The 13,344-nt window shown below is 42.3% G+C and overlaps 1 long non-coding RNA gene across 1 annotated transcript; it reads right to left on the minus strand.

Moving 5' to 3' along the window:
• Window positions 1–5,689: 5,689 nt before the first annotated feature.
• Window positions 5,690–10,774, minus strand: LOC147999386 (uncharacterized). The gene is made up of 2 exons (XR_015643592.1): window positions 9,137–10,774; window positions 5,690–7,598 (listed from the first exon to the last, which is right to left on the minus strand). It is a non-coding gene; the product is annotated as an uncharacterized LOC147999386 (long non-coding RNA).
• Between the last annotated feature and the right edge of the window lie 2,570 nt (window positions 10,775–13,344).

The raw sequence follows: 13,344 nt of genomic DNA on the forward strand, positions 1-13,344 counted from the left end.
TCTTACGTGCATTTCCCAGTCTGAATCGCACATTCTTTGGCGAATTCTGTTCTTTCCAAGCTGGCAAAGCTTGTAGGAAGATGAATTTGAAGATAAACTCACCGCTAGTGTTTCATAAGGTGAATTGCAGTTACACGGCGAATAAGCTCAGTTTTAAGTGGTTCTAGACGTTAAAAAGCATACTTTTCTATTGTAAGACTCTCAGAGAGAATCTTCCCTCAGGAGGGAGATCCTCAAGCCCAATGACCAGTCCGAGTCCACAGGCTGCAATCAGCAAGAGGATTTTTATTGATCAGGATACACAGGTATCTGTGGGCACCCCAGTCAATTCGGAAGACTGGCGCACCTAGCAGAGCCAGGGTGGGCTTTTTATAGTATTTTGGGGAGAGGAAGCAGGCTTACAGAAGCAGATACATGGTTACAGGGATGTGATTGGTGGAGTAAATGAGGCATACGTGTATGTTACCTATTTTGGCTATAATCATAACAATGAGTTAGCAAAAAGTACATGGTGGTCAGGGCTTCCGGGGGGTCAGGGACTTTTTCTTTTTCCTGCCAGGTGGCCCATGGAGCAGTGCCCATAATTTAGTCTGGTTTCTGCATTTTGTTTTCTTTTCTGGTCTGTTTCGTCTAAATGATGGGTCAGCTTGTCCCACATATCTAAAAACTTACTTTTTACTTCTATAGTTGAGGGCCTTGGGCTTGTACAATTCCCTTTCTGGGAGGGGGTCTTTCACTATATAGATCAAATGTGGGTTTCCCAGTCTGAATCGCACATTCTTTGGCGAATTCTGTTCGTTCCAAGCTGGCAAAGCTTGTAGGAAGATGACTTTGAAGATAAACACAGCGCAAGTGTTTCACAATGTTAATTGGTGTTACATGGCGAATAAGCTTTGTTTTAAGTTGTTGTAGACGGTAAAAAGCATACTTTTCTACACAGATCATACCTGCATTTCCCAGTCTGAATCGCACATTCTTTGGCGAATTCTGTTCGTTCTAACCTAGCAAAGCTTGTAGTAAGATGAATTTGAAGATAAACACACCGAGAGTGCTTCATAAAGTGAATTGCAGTTACCTGGCTTAGTTTTAAGTTGTTCTAGACGGTAAAAAGCTTACATTTGTATATAGATGGAACGTGCGTTTCCCAGTCTCATTCGCACATTCTTTGGCGAATTCTGTTCGTTCCAAGCTGGCAAAGCTTGTAGGAAGATGACTCTGAAGATAAAGACAGCGCTAGTGTTTCACAATGTGAACTGCTGTTACATGGCGAATAAGCTCAGTTTTAAGTTGTTGTAGACGGTAAAAAGCATACTTTTCTACACAGATCATACATGCATTTCCACGTCTGAATCGCACATTCATTGGCGAATTCGGTTCGTTCCAACCTGGCAAAGCTTGTAGGAAGATGAATTTGAAGATAAACACACCGCTAGTGTTTCATAAAGTGAATTGCATTTACATGGCGAATAAGCTGAGTTTTAAGTGCTTCTAGAATTTTGTTCGTTCTAAGCTGGCAAACCTTGTCGGAAGATGACTTAGAAAATAAACTTACAGCTGCTGTTTCACAAAGTGAATTCCTATTACTTGAGGATAAGCTTAGTTTATTAAAGTGGTTCTCCACTGTAAAAAGCATACTATTCTCCATAGACAAAACCTGCGTTTCCCAGTCTGAATCGCACAGTCTTTGGCAAATTCGGTTCGTTCCAAGATGGCGAAGCTTGTAGGAAGATGACTTTGAGATAAACACACAGCTGGTGTTTCACAAAGTGAATTGATGTTACTTGACGAATAATCTTAGTTTTTTTAAGTGGTTCTCCACGGTAAAGAGCATACGTTTCTCCATAGACAAAACCTGCGTATCGCAGTTTGAATCGCACATTCTTTGGCGAATTCTGTTCGTTCCATGCCGGCAAAGCTTGTAGGAAGATGACTTTGAAGATAAACACAGCGCTAGTGTTTCACTATGTGAATTGCTCTTACATGGCGAATAAGCTTAGTTTTAAGTTGTTCTAGACAGTAAAAAGCATACTTTTCTACACAGATCTTACGTGCATTTCCCAGTCTGAATCGCATATTCTTTGGCGAATTCTGTTCTTTCCAAGCTGGCAAAGCTTGTAGGAAGATGAATTTGAAGATAAACACACCACTAGTGTTTCATAAGGTGAAGTGCAGTTACACGGCGAACAAGCGTAGTTTTAAGTTGTTCTAGACGTTAAAAAGCATGCTTTTCTATATACATCAAATGTGGGTTTCCCAGTCTGAATCGCACATTCTTTGACGAATTCTGTTCGTTCCAAGCTGGCAAAGCTTGTAGGAAGATGACTTTGAAGATAAACACAGCGCTAGTGTTTCACAATGTTAATTGGTGTTACATGGCGAATAAGCTCAGTTTTAAGTTGTTGTAGACGGTAAAAAGGATACTTTTCTACACAGATCATACATGCATTTCCCAGTCTGAATCGCACATTCTTTGGCGAATTCTGTTCGTTCCAACCTGGCAAAGCTTGTAGTAAGATGAATTTGAAGATAAACACACCGATAGTGTTTCATAAAGTGAATTGCATTTACATGGCGAATAAGCTGAGTTTTAAGTGCTTCTAGAATTTTGTTCGTTCTAAGCTGGCAAACCTTGTCTAAGATGACTTTGAAAATAAACTCACAGCTGCTGTTTCACAAAGTGAGTTCCTATTACTTGAGGATAAGCTTAGTTTTTTTAAGTGGTTCTCCACGGTAAAAAGCATACTATTCTCCATAGACAAAACCTGCATTTCCCAGTCTGAATCGCACAGTCTTTGGCGAATTCGGTTCATTCCAAGATGGCAAAGCTTGTAGGAAGATGACTTTGAAGATAAACACACATCTGGTGTTTCACAAAGTGAATTGATATTACTTGACAAATAATCTTAATTTTTTTTAAGTGGTTGTCCACGGTAAAGAGCATACGTTTCTCCATAGACAAAACCTGCGTTTCCCAGTTTGAATCGTACATTGTTTGGCGAATTCTGTTCGTTCCATGCCGGCAAAGCTTGTAGGAAGATGACTTTGAAGATAAACACAGCGCTAGTGTTTCCCTATGTGAATTGCTCTTACATGGCGAATAAGCTTAGTTTTAAGTTGTTCTAGACAGTAAAAAGCATACTTTTCAACACAGATCTTACGTGCATTTCCCAGTCTGAATCGCACATTCTTTTGCGAATTCTGTTTTTTCCAAGCTGGCAAAGCTTGTAGGAAGATGAATTTGAAGATATACTCACCGCTAGTGTTTCATAAGGTGAATTGCAGTTACACGGCGAATAAGCTCAGTTTTAAGTGGTTCTAGACGTTAAAAAGCATACTTTTCTATATAGATCAAATGTGGGTTTCCCAGTCTGAATCGCACAGTCTTTGGCGTATTCTGTTCCTTCCAGCTGGCAAAGTTGTAGGAAGATGACTTTGAAGATAAACACAGCGCTACTGTTTCACTATGTAAATTGCTCTTACCTGGCGAATAAGCTTAGTTTTAAGTTGTTCTAGACGTTAAAAAGCATACTTTTCCATATAGATCAAATGTGGGTTTCCCAGTCTGAATCGCACATTCTTTGGCGAATTTTGTTCGTTCAAAGCTGGCAAAGCTTGTAGGAAGATGACTTTGAAGATAAACACAGCGCTAGTGTTTCACAATGTGAACTGCTGTTACATGGCGAATAAGCTTAGTTTTAAGTTGTTGTAGACGGTAAAAAGCCTACTTTTCCACCCAGATCATACGTGCATTTCCCAGTCTGAATCGCACATTCATTGGCGAATTCTGTTCGTTCCAACTTGGCAAAGCTTGTAGGAAGATGAATTTGAAGATAAACACACCGCTAGTGTTTCATAAAGTGAATTGCAGTTATATGGCGAATAAGCTGAGTTTTAAGTGTTTCTAGAATTTTGTTCGTTCTAAGCTGGCAAACCTTGTAGGAAGATGACTTTGAAAATAAACTCACAGCTGCTGTTTCACAAAGTGAATTCCTATTACTTGAGGATAAGCTTAGTTTTTTTAAGTGGTTCTCCACAGTAAAAAGCATACTATTCTCCATAGACAAAACCTGCGTTTCCCAGTCTGAATCGCACATTCTTTGGCGAATTCTGTTCATTCCAAGCTGGCAAAGCTTGTAGGAAGATGACTCTGAAGATAAACACAGCTCTAGTGTTTCACAATGTGAACTGCTGTTACATGGCGAATATGCTTAGTTTTAAGTTGTTCTAGACGGTTAAAAGCATACTTTTTTACACAGATCATACGTGCATTTCCCAGTCTGAATCGCACATTCTTTGGCGAATTCTGTTTTTTCCAAGCTGGCAAAGCTTGTAGGAAGATGAATTTGAAGATAAACTCACCGCTAGTGTTTCATAAGGTGAATTGCAGTTACACGGCGAATAAGCTCAGTTTTAAGTGGTTCTAGACGTTAAAAAGCATACTTTTCTATATAGATCAAATGTGGGTTTCCCAGTCTGAATCGCACATTCTTGGCGAATTCTGTTCGTTCCAAGCTGGCAAAGATTGTAGGAAGATGACTTTGAAGATAAACACAGCGCTAGTGTTTCACAATGTTAATTGGTGTTACATGGCGAATAAGCTTTGTTTTAAGTTGTTGTAGACGGTAAAAAGCATACTTTTCTACACAGATCATACCTGCATTTCCCAGTCTGAATCGCACATTCTTTGGCGAATTCTGTTCGTTCTAACCTAGCAAAGCTTGTAGTAAGATGAATTTGAAGATAAACACACCGAGAATGCTTCATAAAGTGAATTGCAGTTACCTGGCTTAGTTTTAAGTTGTTCTAGACGGTAAAAAGCTTACATTTGTATATAGATGGAACATGCGTTTCCCAGTCTCAATCGCACATTCTTTGGCGAATTCTGTTCGTTCCAAGCTGGCAAAGCTTGTAGGTTGATGACTCTGAAGATAAAGACAGCGCTAGTGTTTCACAATGTGAACTGCAGTTACATGGCGAATAAGCTCAGTTTTAAGTTGTTGTAGACGGTAAAAAGCATACTTTTCTACACAGATCATACGTGCATTTCCCAGTCTGAATCGCACATTCTTTGGCGAATTCTGTTCGTTCCAACCTGGGAAAGCTTGTAGGAAGATGATTTTGAAGATAAACACACCACTAGTGTTTCATAAGGTGAATTGCAGTTACACGGCGAATAAGCTTAGTTTTAAGTTGTTCTAGACGTTAAAAAGCATACTTTTCTATATAGATCAAATGTGGGTTTCCCAGTCTGAATTGCACATTTTTTGGCGAATTCTGTTCCTTCCAACCTGGCAAAGCTTGTAGGAAGATGACTTTGAAGATAAACACACCGCTAGTGTTTCACTATGTGAATTGCTCTTACATGGCGAATAAGCTTAGTTTTAAGTTGTTCTAAGCGGTAAAAGGCATACTTTTCTACACAGATCTTACGTGCATTTCCCAGTCTGAATCGCACATTCTTTGGCGAATTCTGTTCTTTCCAAGCTGGCAAAGCTTGTAGGAAGATGAATTTGAAGATAAACTCACCGCTAGTGTTTCATAAGGTGAATTGCAGTTACACGGCGAATAAGCTCAGTTTTAAGTGGTTCTAGACGTTAAAAAGCATACTTTTCTATTGTAAGACTCTCAGAGAGAATCTTCCCTCAGGAGGGAGATCCTCAAGCCCAATGACCAGTCCGAGTCCACAGGCTGCAATCAGCAAGAGGATTTTTATTGATCAGGATACACAGGTATCTGTGGGCGTCCCAGTCAATTCGGAAGACTGGCGCACCTAGCAGAGCCAGGGTGGGCTTTTTATAGTATTTTGGGGAGCAGAAGCAGGCTTACAGAAGCAGATGCATGGTTACAGGGATGTGATTGGTGGAGTAAATGAGGCATACGTGTATGTTACCTATTTTGGCTATAATCATAACAATGAGTTAGCAAAAAGTACATGGTGGTCAGGGCTTCCGGGGGGTCAGGGACTTTTTCTTTTTCCTGCCAGGTGGCCCATGGAGCAGTGCCCATAATTTAGTCTGGTTTCTGCATTTTGTTTTCTTTTCTGGTCTGTTTCGTCTAAATGATGGGTCAGCTTGTCCCACATATCTAAAAACTTACTTTTTACTTCTATAGTTGAGGGCCTTGGGCTTGTACAATTCCCTTTCTGGGAGGGGGTCTTTCATTCCCCCATTTTCTTTTTGTCCTTGAGTGGAATCTTCCACTCAACTTGGTTAAGGTACCTCTGTTTTTTGTTGTTTCACCATCTGATACTGTTGTCTCAGCACAAAAGTTTGAATGACTGAAAGTCTGTATCTCTTATTATTCCTGTTTGATCTGCATAGAAACAACATTCTTCTTTTAGTGTAGCACACAGACTCTTTCTTTAAGGAATATCAGGTCTAATCTTTTCCTATTTTGAAGGACTACCTCTGAGAGGGAGGTTAGGTGTTCTTGGAGGTCAGCTAAAAAGTCTTTTTTACTCTTTTTATATCTGAGTCAATGGCAGTTCTGAATTCTCTATAAGCCTTGCATTGTAGGGCAACAGCAGATGTCCTTGTGCTGCCCTTGTAGCACCTAGATAGCCTTAAATAATTCTCAACTCTCTTTTGTGTCTTATTAAGTCTTTAGCATCAGGATTCTAATCTGGACACTATCTGAACCTATACACCAAGGTCTTTTAGAACTTCTAAACTTATATAGGTTGTGATCCCTGAGGCACAGTCCCAAGAAGTGTTAGGAGTAGTAACATATGTAATGTTACATCATTTGTAATAAAAATCAAGCCTATCCTTACACCTATTCCGAGGGAACCCAGGGCAAACAGGCAAACATGAAATTCTTGTTTCTAAAACACACTCCTCAAGTAAGCATTATAGCAACCTCCCAGTCACTTAAGTCTAGGGAGCTTTTTGAAGATCTGAGTGTCCCTCTAGGTCCCAGCTCTCAGCCCCAACAACTAGTACACTGCTGGTGAGGGCTGAGAATTGACGGCTGTCAGGGTGGTCAGCAGCACCAGGTACGGTCCTTTCCAGCGAGGCTCGAGTGTCTGGGCTCCGTGTCGTTGTATGTAGCTGCAGTCTCTAACCTGGAACTGATGGGATGTCTCAGGGGTCTCCGGGGCATAGGCTGCTGTCAGCTGTGAGCAGATTTCTTTCTGTATCACCTGTAGGTCTTTTAGCCTGGCATATAAATCATTATTACTATGACATGTTGGTTCAGTAACATCATCTAATATAGTCAGGGGAGCTGAGGCCCCATATAAGATCTCAAAGGGGGTAAGGCTGAATCTGGAAGGGGTATTTCTTGCTCTGAAGAGAGCAAGAGGGAAGGAGTGTCACCCAGTCTGTGCCAGTCTCCATGGTTAATTTGGTCAGGGTCTCTTTTAGAGTCTTACTTATTTATTCTACCTGTCCTGAACTTTGAGGTCTGTAAATATAACGTAATTTTCAATTGACCTCTAAATACTTGGCCACACCCTGGCTTACCTTGGCAATGAAAGTAGGGCTGTTGTCTGACCAGATTACCTTGGGCATTCTAAATCGGGGGAAGATTTCTTCCAGTATCTTCTTGATGACTATTGAGGCCGTCTCTTGCTTGGTGGGGAAAGCTTCTACCTATTCCTGAAAAGATATCTGTAAACACTAGGAGACATTTATAACCATATTTTCCTGGTTTTATCTCTGTGAAGTCCACTTCTCAGTAGTATCTAGGCCGTTCCCCACGGAGCCTCCTACCACAGTCAACTTTCCTGAAAACAGTTACCTTTTGGCATGGTATACATCAGTGCACTATCTGTTCCACGAGATACTTGAGACCTGTGACATAATATTTAGTTTTTGAAAATGTCTGGATGAGTTTGCTTACCCCTAAGTGAGTCTATTGATGCATTTGTTTTATCATGGCCTCTGCCTATTTTTGTAGCAGGATCTTCTTTCTCGTTGAGGTGTACCAGAGTCTCTTCCTCGGCCTGGCTGGGTCATGGAGGGCCCTTAACATAGCCAGAATCTCTTTTTTTTCTTGCCCTCAGATGTCAGCAGGCTCCTCTGCTGATGGGCTGTAGCAAAGGCATACGTGCTGTCCACATAGATGTTAAGTCTCTTTCTCAGCCCAAGGGCTTTGGTGAGGGGAGCGAGCTCTACTCTCTGAGTAGTGGTGCCTTCTGGTAGGGCCTGAGCCCATATGACTCTGTTTCCATCTACCACTGCTGCCCCAGCCCATCTTTTTCCTTCTGTAAGAAGCTGCTCCCATCTATGAACCAGATGGCATCTACCCCCTCTGTTGGCTGATCAGTCCGATCTTTATGCCACTCCTGTGCTTTAGTGAGCACCTGCTGACAGTCATGAAGGGGGGTGTCTAGGTCAGGTCCGGGAGCAGGGTTGCAGGGTTTAGACTCGTAGGGGCAGTCTGGAATCACAAGGAACAAGTGGGATACCCGGCCCACGCCAAGGTCCACTGTTCTTCGGGTAGTCCATGAGTATCATTTGTTGTCGGTAGTCCCCTGTACTCAAGGTCTTTTGCTGGACACTAGCCCATTTGGGCGTAGGAGCACAGAGTGTTGGGCCCCCGTATTCACAAAACAACTGGGCAGGCTTCCCTTCTATCTTTGCGGATAGCCAGCACTCTAGGACCAAGAGACTTGCCTTCCGGGCTGCTGGAGAGGCCCCTCTTGTTCTTCCTGGGGCAGTCCCTGACCCAGTGTCCTTTTTCCTTGCGATAGGCACACTGATCTTTAGCTAGGAATTCTCTTCTGTTGCCAGGTACTGTCTTCCTAGGTTCCCTAACTACTGTGGCCAGTATATATTCCTCTCCTGTCTTTTATCTCTCTTTAGCTCTCTAGCTTCTTTTTCCTTTTGTCTCTTTTCTTCCTTAGCTTCCTGCTCTTTTTACCTTCTTTCCTCTTTCTCTTCCTCAGTCTCTCTCTCATATCTTCTGCATCTTCCTCTACAGCTATTAGATGCTGTCCACTTATGTAACTACACTTCAACTTTACTTTCTCTGCAACTTACACTAACTCTCAGCAACTAAGCTTAACCCTTTAAATTTCTGTAACTTTCTCTCTTTATATCTTTTCCTTATCTTAGCCAGATTGGTGGGGCATTTTCCAGCCCCTCGGAGACCCACCTTTGGAGCCTGGTGGCAGACCTGGAGCACTCCCTACCTTCAGGGGTATTCAAGTCAACAGTCAGGAGTGAGGGTCTTCCATCCATGTCTGGAACATTCTTTCTGGCCTCCAGTAGGATTCCGTCTTTCCTCAGTGGTAAAGAAGACCTGTAACAGTTACTAACAAGCATCTCAAATGGGATGGTGAGAAAACAAGAGAATCTTGAGAATAGAGGTCCACTGAAGAGGACAAATAGCATTTAGTCACACAGCTAAACCAGGAGGACTTTTTGGGACAAAAAGGCTGTTGTAAAAATAAGCACAAGCTTTGTGTCTGTGAAACAGAACGGCAAGCAGAGGGAGCTGATCTGTTACCAACCATCTCTCTGGACTTAAGAACTAATAACAAAAGGATGGAGAGATGGTTAGGACCTGGGTGCTAGATACCAAGTGGCTGACAAAAGAATTGTAACCAGTTCTCCTGGGACTTTCAGGAGCTCAGTAGCAGCCCTTTACCAAACTGTCTCAGTGGGCTAAAGGCCCATGGAAAAGAAAACATTAATCCTGACCTTGGCCACAGCCAAAGCCTGAATTCTAAATTTTGACTGACAAAACAAAGTTCTTCACAGTTTGTTGTAGATTCCCTCCGAAACTATCTCAGGGGCTTCTCTGTCCCCCAACCTGGGGCATTTTGACACAGGGGCAGGAACTGGCTGCTGTGGGGATAGGATCAAAGGCACTCTCCATGTCAATGATGACTAACAGGGAAGGTTATTTAATGTTGGAGATCAACTCCTCTCTTGGAATAGGGCCAGCAGATAAGGCAGGCTCCCTTAAAGAACTTCTCTTAATGAACACTCTCCTTCTGTGAGCAAGTGTTGAAGGTCTGGTCACTGAAGGCAGCAACTGGAATTATTATTTTTTTTCTCAGGGCCAAAAGTCTCATAAAACAACCACTAACTTTATATTATCTTTTTGTTGTCAAAGCGTCAACCCCAGCCGGCCTCATCACCTTGAAACTCCTCTTACGCTGACTTGGCCTGAGCTGCGCCACTGCCCACGCGCAGCCTGCAGCTTGCTAGCAGGCCTGCATGCTTGTCACCCTCAGCCCCTATATTTTCCTACTCTGTGCTGTCCCTTCCTTAGAAGCTGTGCATGTTTAAGCAACAGGGAGAATTTTTCTTCAGGATCTAAGGTAAAGCTTTCAGGCTCTTGTTAATACCTGCTTTAGACAGGGTCACTCACTAACCTGGAGTTCTTCATACACAACTGTTAACAGCAGCTAGAATGGACAAGGGGAGCAAAGGGAGGGGCATCTCTCCTTGGGGAGGAGGCTAAGAGAGAAAGATAAAACTCCCTAGCAGAAAACAATTTTTCTCAAGCAAATTATTTCCAAGTTAAGCACCAAGAGGACCAAGTAAAACTCCTTGACAAACAAAGCAAACAGTTTCATGATTTCAAACACAGTCGTCAGTCCAAGATTTTAAACACAGTCATCTGTCCAAAGTCCAAAAACGAAACAAAAGCCAAAAAGACACTCGACAATACCACAGAAAACAAACCAGACAAACAAAACCAAGACAAAGCATCCTATAACCAATTTCCACAGATGTTCAAAGAAAATTAGGACACAAAGAAGACAAACAATTTCAACAGTCAGACAGACAGACGCACCGCGCGGCTTCGGTGTCAAACTGAAACCAAAAATTCAGACAGAGGCGACAAGGGTCCGGATCCTTCAGCGGATCCGGCTCTCTCCTCTCTCCTCCAACCCAAAACCACGTATCCTTCCGATACAGGCTGAGCCCCAAAAAACCGGGCTCCAAACACCCTTGGAACGTCTTCCAGGGCTGTGGGGGAGAAATCCGAGCTCGTCAGCTCCTTCTCTGGCCTGCCCAAATACAAACGGTCTAGACCCGAGCCAAGTAACTAAGCATTTACAGAACAAGTCACAAAGCAAGACAAGACAGGACAAGACAAACACTGGCCAGCTTACCTCCCGGTGGGTGGTCGGTGGTCTCTAGGCAGAGGATCTCCGATCCCGGACGAGCCCCCATATGTAAGACTCTCAGAGAGAATCTTCCCTCAGGAGGGAGATCCTCAAGCCCAATGACCAGTCCGAGTCCACAGGCTGCAATCAGCAAGAGGATTTTTATTGATCAGGATACACAGGTATCTGTGGGCATCCCAGTCAATTCGGAAGACTGGCGCACCTAGCAGAGCCAGGGTGGGCTTTTTATAGTATTTTGGGGAGAGGAAGCAGGCTTACAGAAGCAGATACATGGTTACAGGGATGTGATTGGTGGAGTAAATGAGGCATACGTGTATGTTACCTATTTTGGCTATAATCATAACAATGAGTTAGCAAAAAGTACATGGTGGTCAGGGCTTCCGGGGGGTCAGGGACTTTTTCTTTTTCCTGCCAGGTGGCCCATGGAGCAGTGCCCATAATTTAGTCTGGTTTCTGCATTTTGTTTTCTTTTCTGGTCTGTTTCGTCTAAATGATGGGTCAGCTTGTCCCACATATCTAAAAACTTACTTTTTACTTCTATAGTTGAGGGCCTTGGGCTTGTACAATTCCCTTTCTGGGAGGGGGTCTTTCACTATATAGATCAAATGTGGGTTTCCCAGTCTGAATCGCACATTCTTTGGCGAATTCTGTTCGTTCCAAGCTGGCAAAGCTTGTAGGAAGATGACTTTGAAGATAAACACAGCGCAAGTGTTTCACAATGTTAATTGGTGTTACATGGCGAATAAGCTTTGTTTTAAGTTGTTGTAGACGGTAAAAAGCATACTTTTCTACACAGATCATACCTGCATTTCCCAGTCTGAATCGCACATTCTTTGGCGAATTCGGTTCATTCTAACCTAGCAAAGCTTGTAGTAAGATGAATTTGAAGATAAACACACCGAGAGTGCTTCATAAAGTGAATTGCAGTTACCTGGCTTAGTTTTAAGTTGTTCTAGACGGTAAAAAGCTTACATTTGTATATAGATGGAACGTGCGTTTCCCAGTCTCATTCGCACATTCTTTGGCGAATTCTGTTCGTTCCAAGCTGGCAAAGCTTGTAGGAAGATGACTCTGAAGATAAAGACAGCGCTAGTGTTTCACAATGTGAACTGCTGTTACATGGCGAATAAGCTCAGTTTTAAGTTGTTGTAGACGGTAAAAAGCATACTTTTCTACACAGATCATACATGCATTTCCACGTCTGAATCGCACATTCATTGGCGAATTCGGTTCGTTCCAACCTGGCAAAGCTTGTAGGAAGATGAATTTGAAGATAAACACACCGCTAGTGTTTCATAAAGTGAATTGCATTTACATGGCGAATAAGCTGAGTTTTAAGTGCTTCTAGAATTTTGTTCGTTCTAAGCTGGCAAACCTTGTCGGAAGATGACTTAGAAAATAAACTTACAGCTGCTGTTTCACAAAGTGAATTCCTATTACTTGAGGATAAGCTTAGTTTATTAAAGTGGTTCTCCACTGTAAAAAGCATACTATTCTCCATAGACAAAACCTGCGTTTCCCAGTCTGAATCGCACAGTCTTTGGCGAAATCGGTTCGTTCCAAGATGGCGAAGCTTGTAGGAAGATGACTTTGAGATAAACACACAGCTGGTGTTTCACAAAGTGAATTGATGTTACTTGACGAAAAATCTTAGTTTTTTTAAGTGGTTCTCCACGGGAAAGAGCATACGTTTCTCCATAGACAAAACCTGCGTATCGCAGTTTGAATCGCACATTCTTTGGCGAATTCTGTTCGTTCCATGCCGGCAAAGCTTGTAGGAAGATGACTTTGAAGATAAACACAGCGCTAGTGTTTCACTATGTGAATTGCTCTTACATGGCGAATAAGCTTAGTTTTAAGTTGTTCTAGACAGTAAAAAGCATACTTTTCTACACAGATCTTACGTGCATTTCCCAGTCTGAATCGCACATTCTTTGGCGAATTCTGTTCCTTCCAACCTGGCAAAGCTTGTAGGAAGATGATTTTGAAGATAAATACAGCGCTAGTGTTTCACTATGTGAATTACTCTTACATGGCGAATAAGCTTAGTTTTAAGTTGTTGTAGACGGTAAAAAGCATAATTTTCTACACAGATCTTACGTGCATTTCCCAGTCTGAATCGCACATTCTTTGGCGAGTTCTGTTTTTTCCAAGCTGGCAAAGCCTGTAGGAAGATGAATTTGAAGATAAATTCACCGCTAGTGTTTCATAAGGTGAATTGCAGTTACACGGCGAATAAGCTCATTTTTAAGTTG

Source organism: Rattus norvegicus, chromosome 19 (assembly GCF_021556685.1).
Source record: "Rattus norvegicus strain SHRSP/BbbUtx chromosome 19, alternate assembly SHRSP_T2T, whole genome shotgun sequence".
NCBI lineage: Eukaryota > Metazoa > Chordata > Mammalia > Rodentia > Muridae > Rattus > Rattus norvegicus.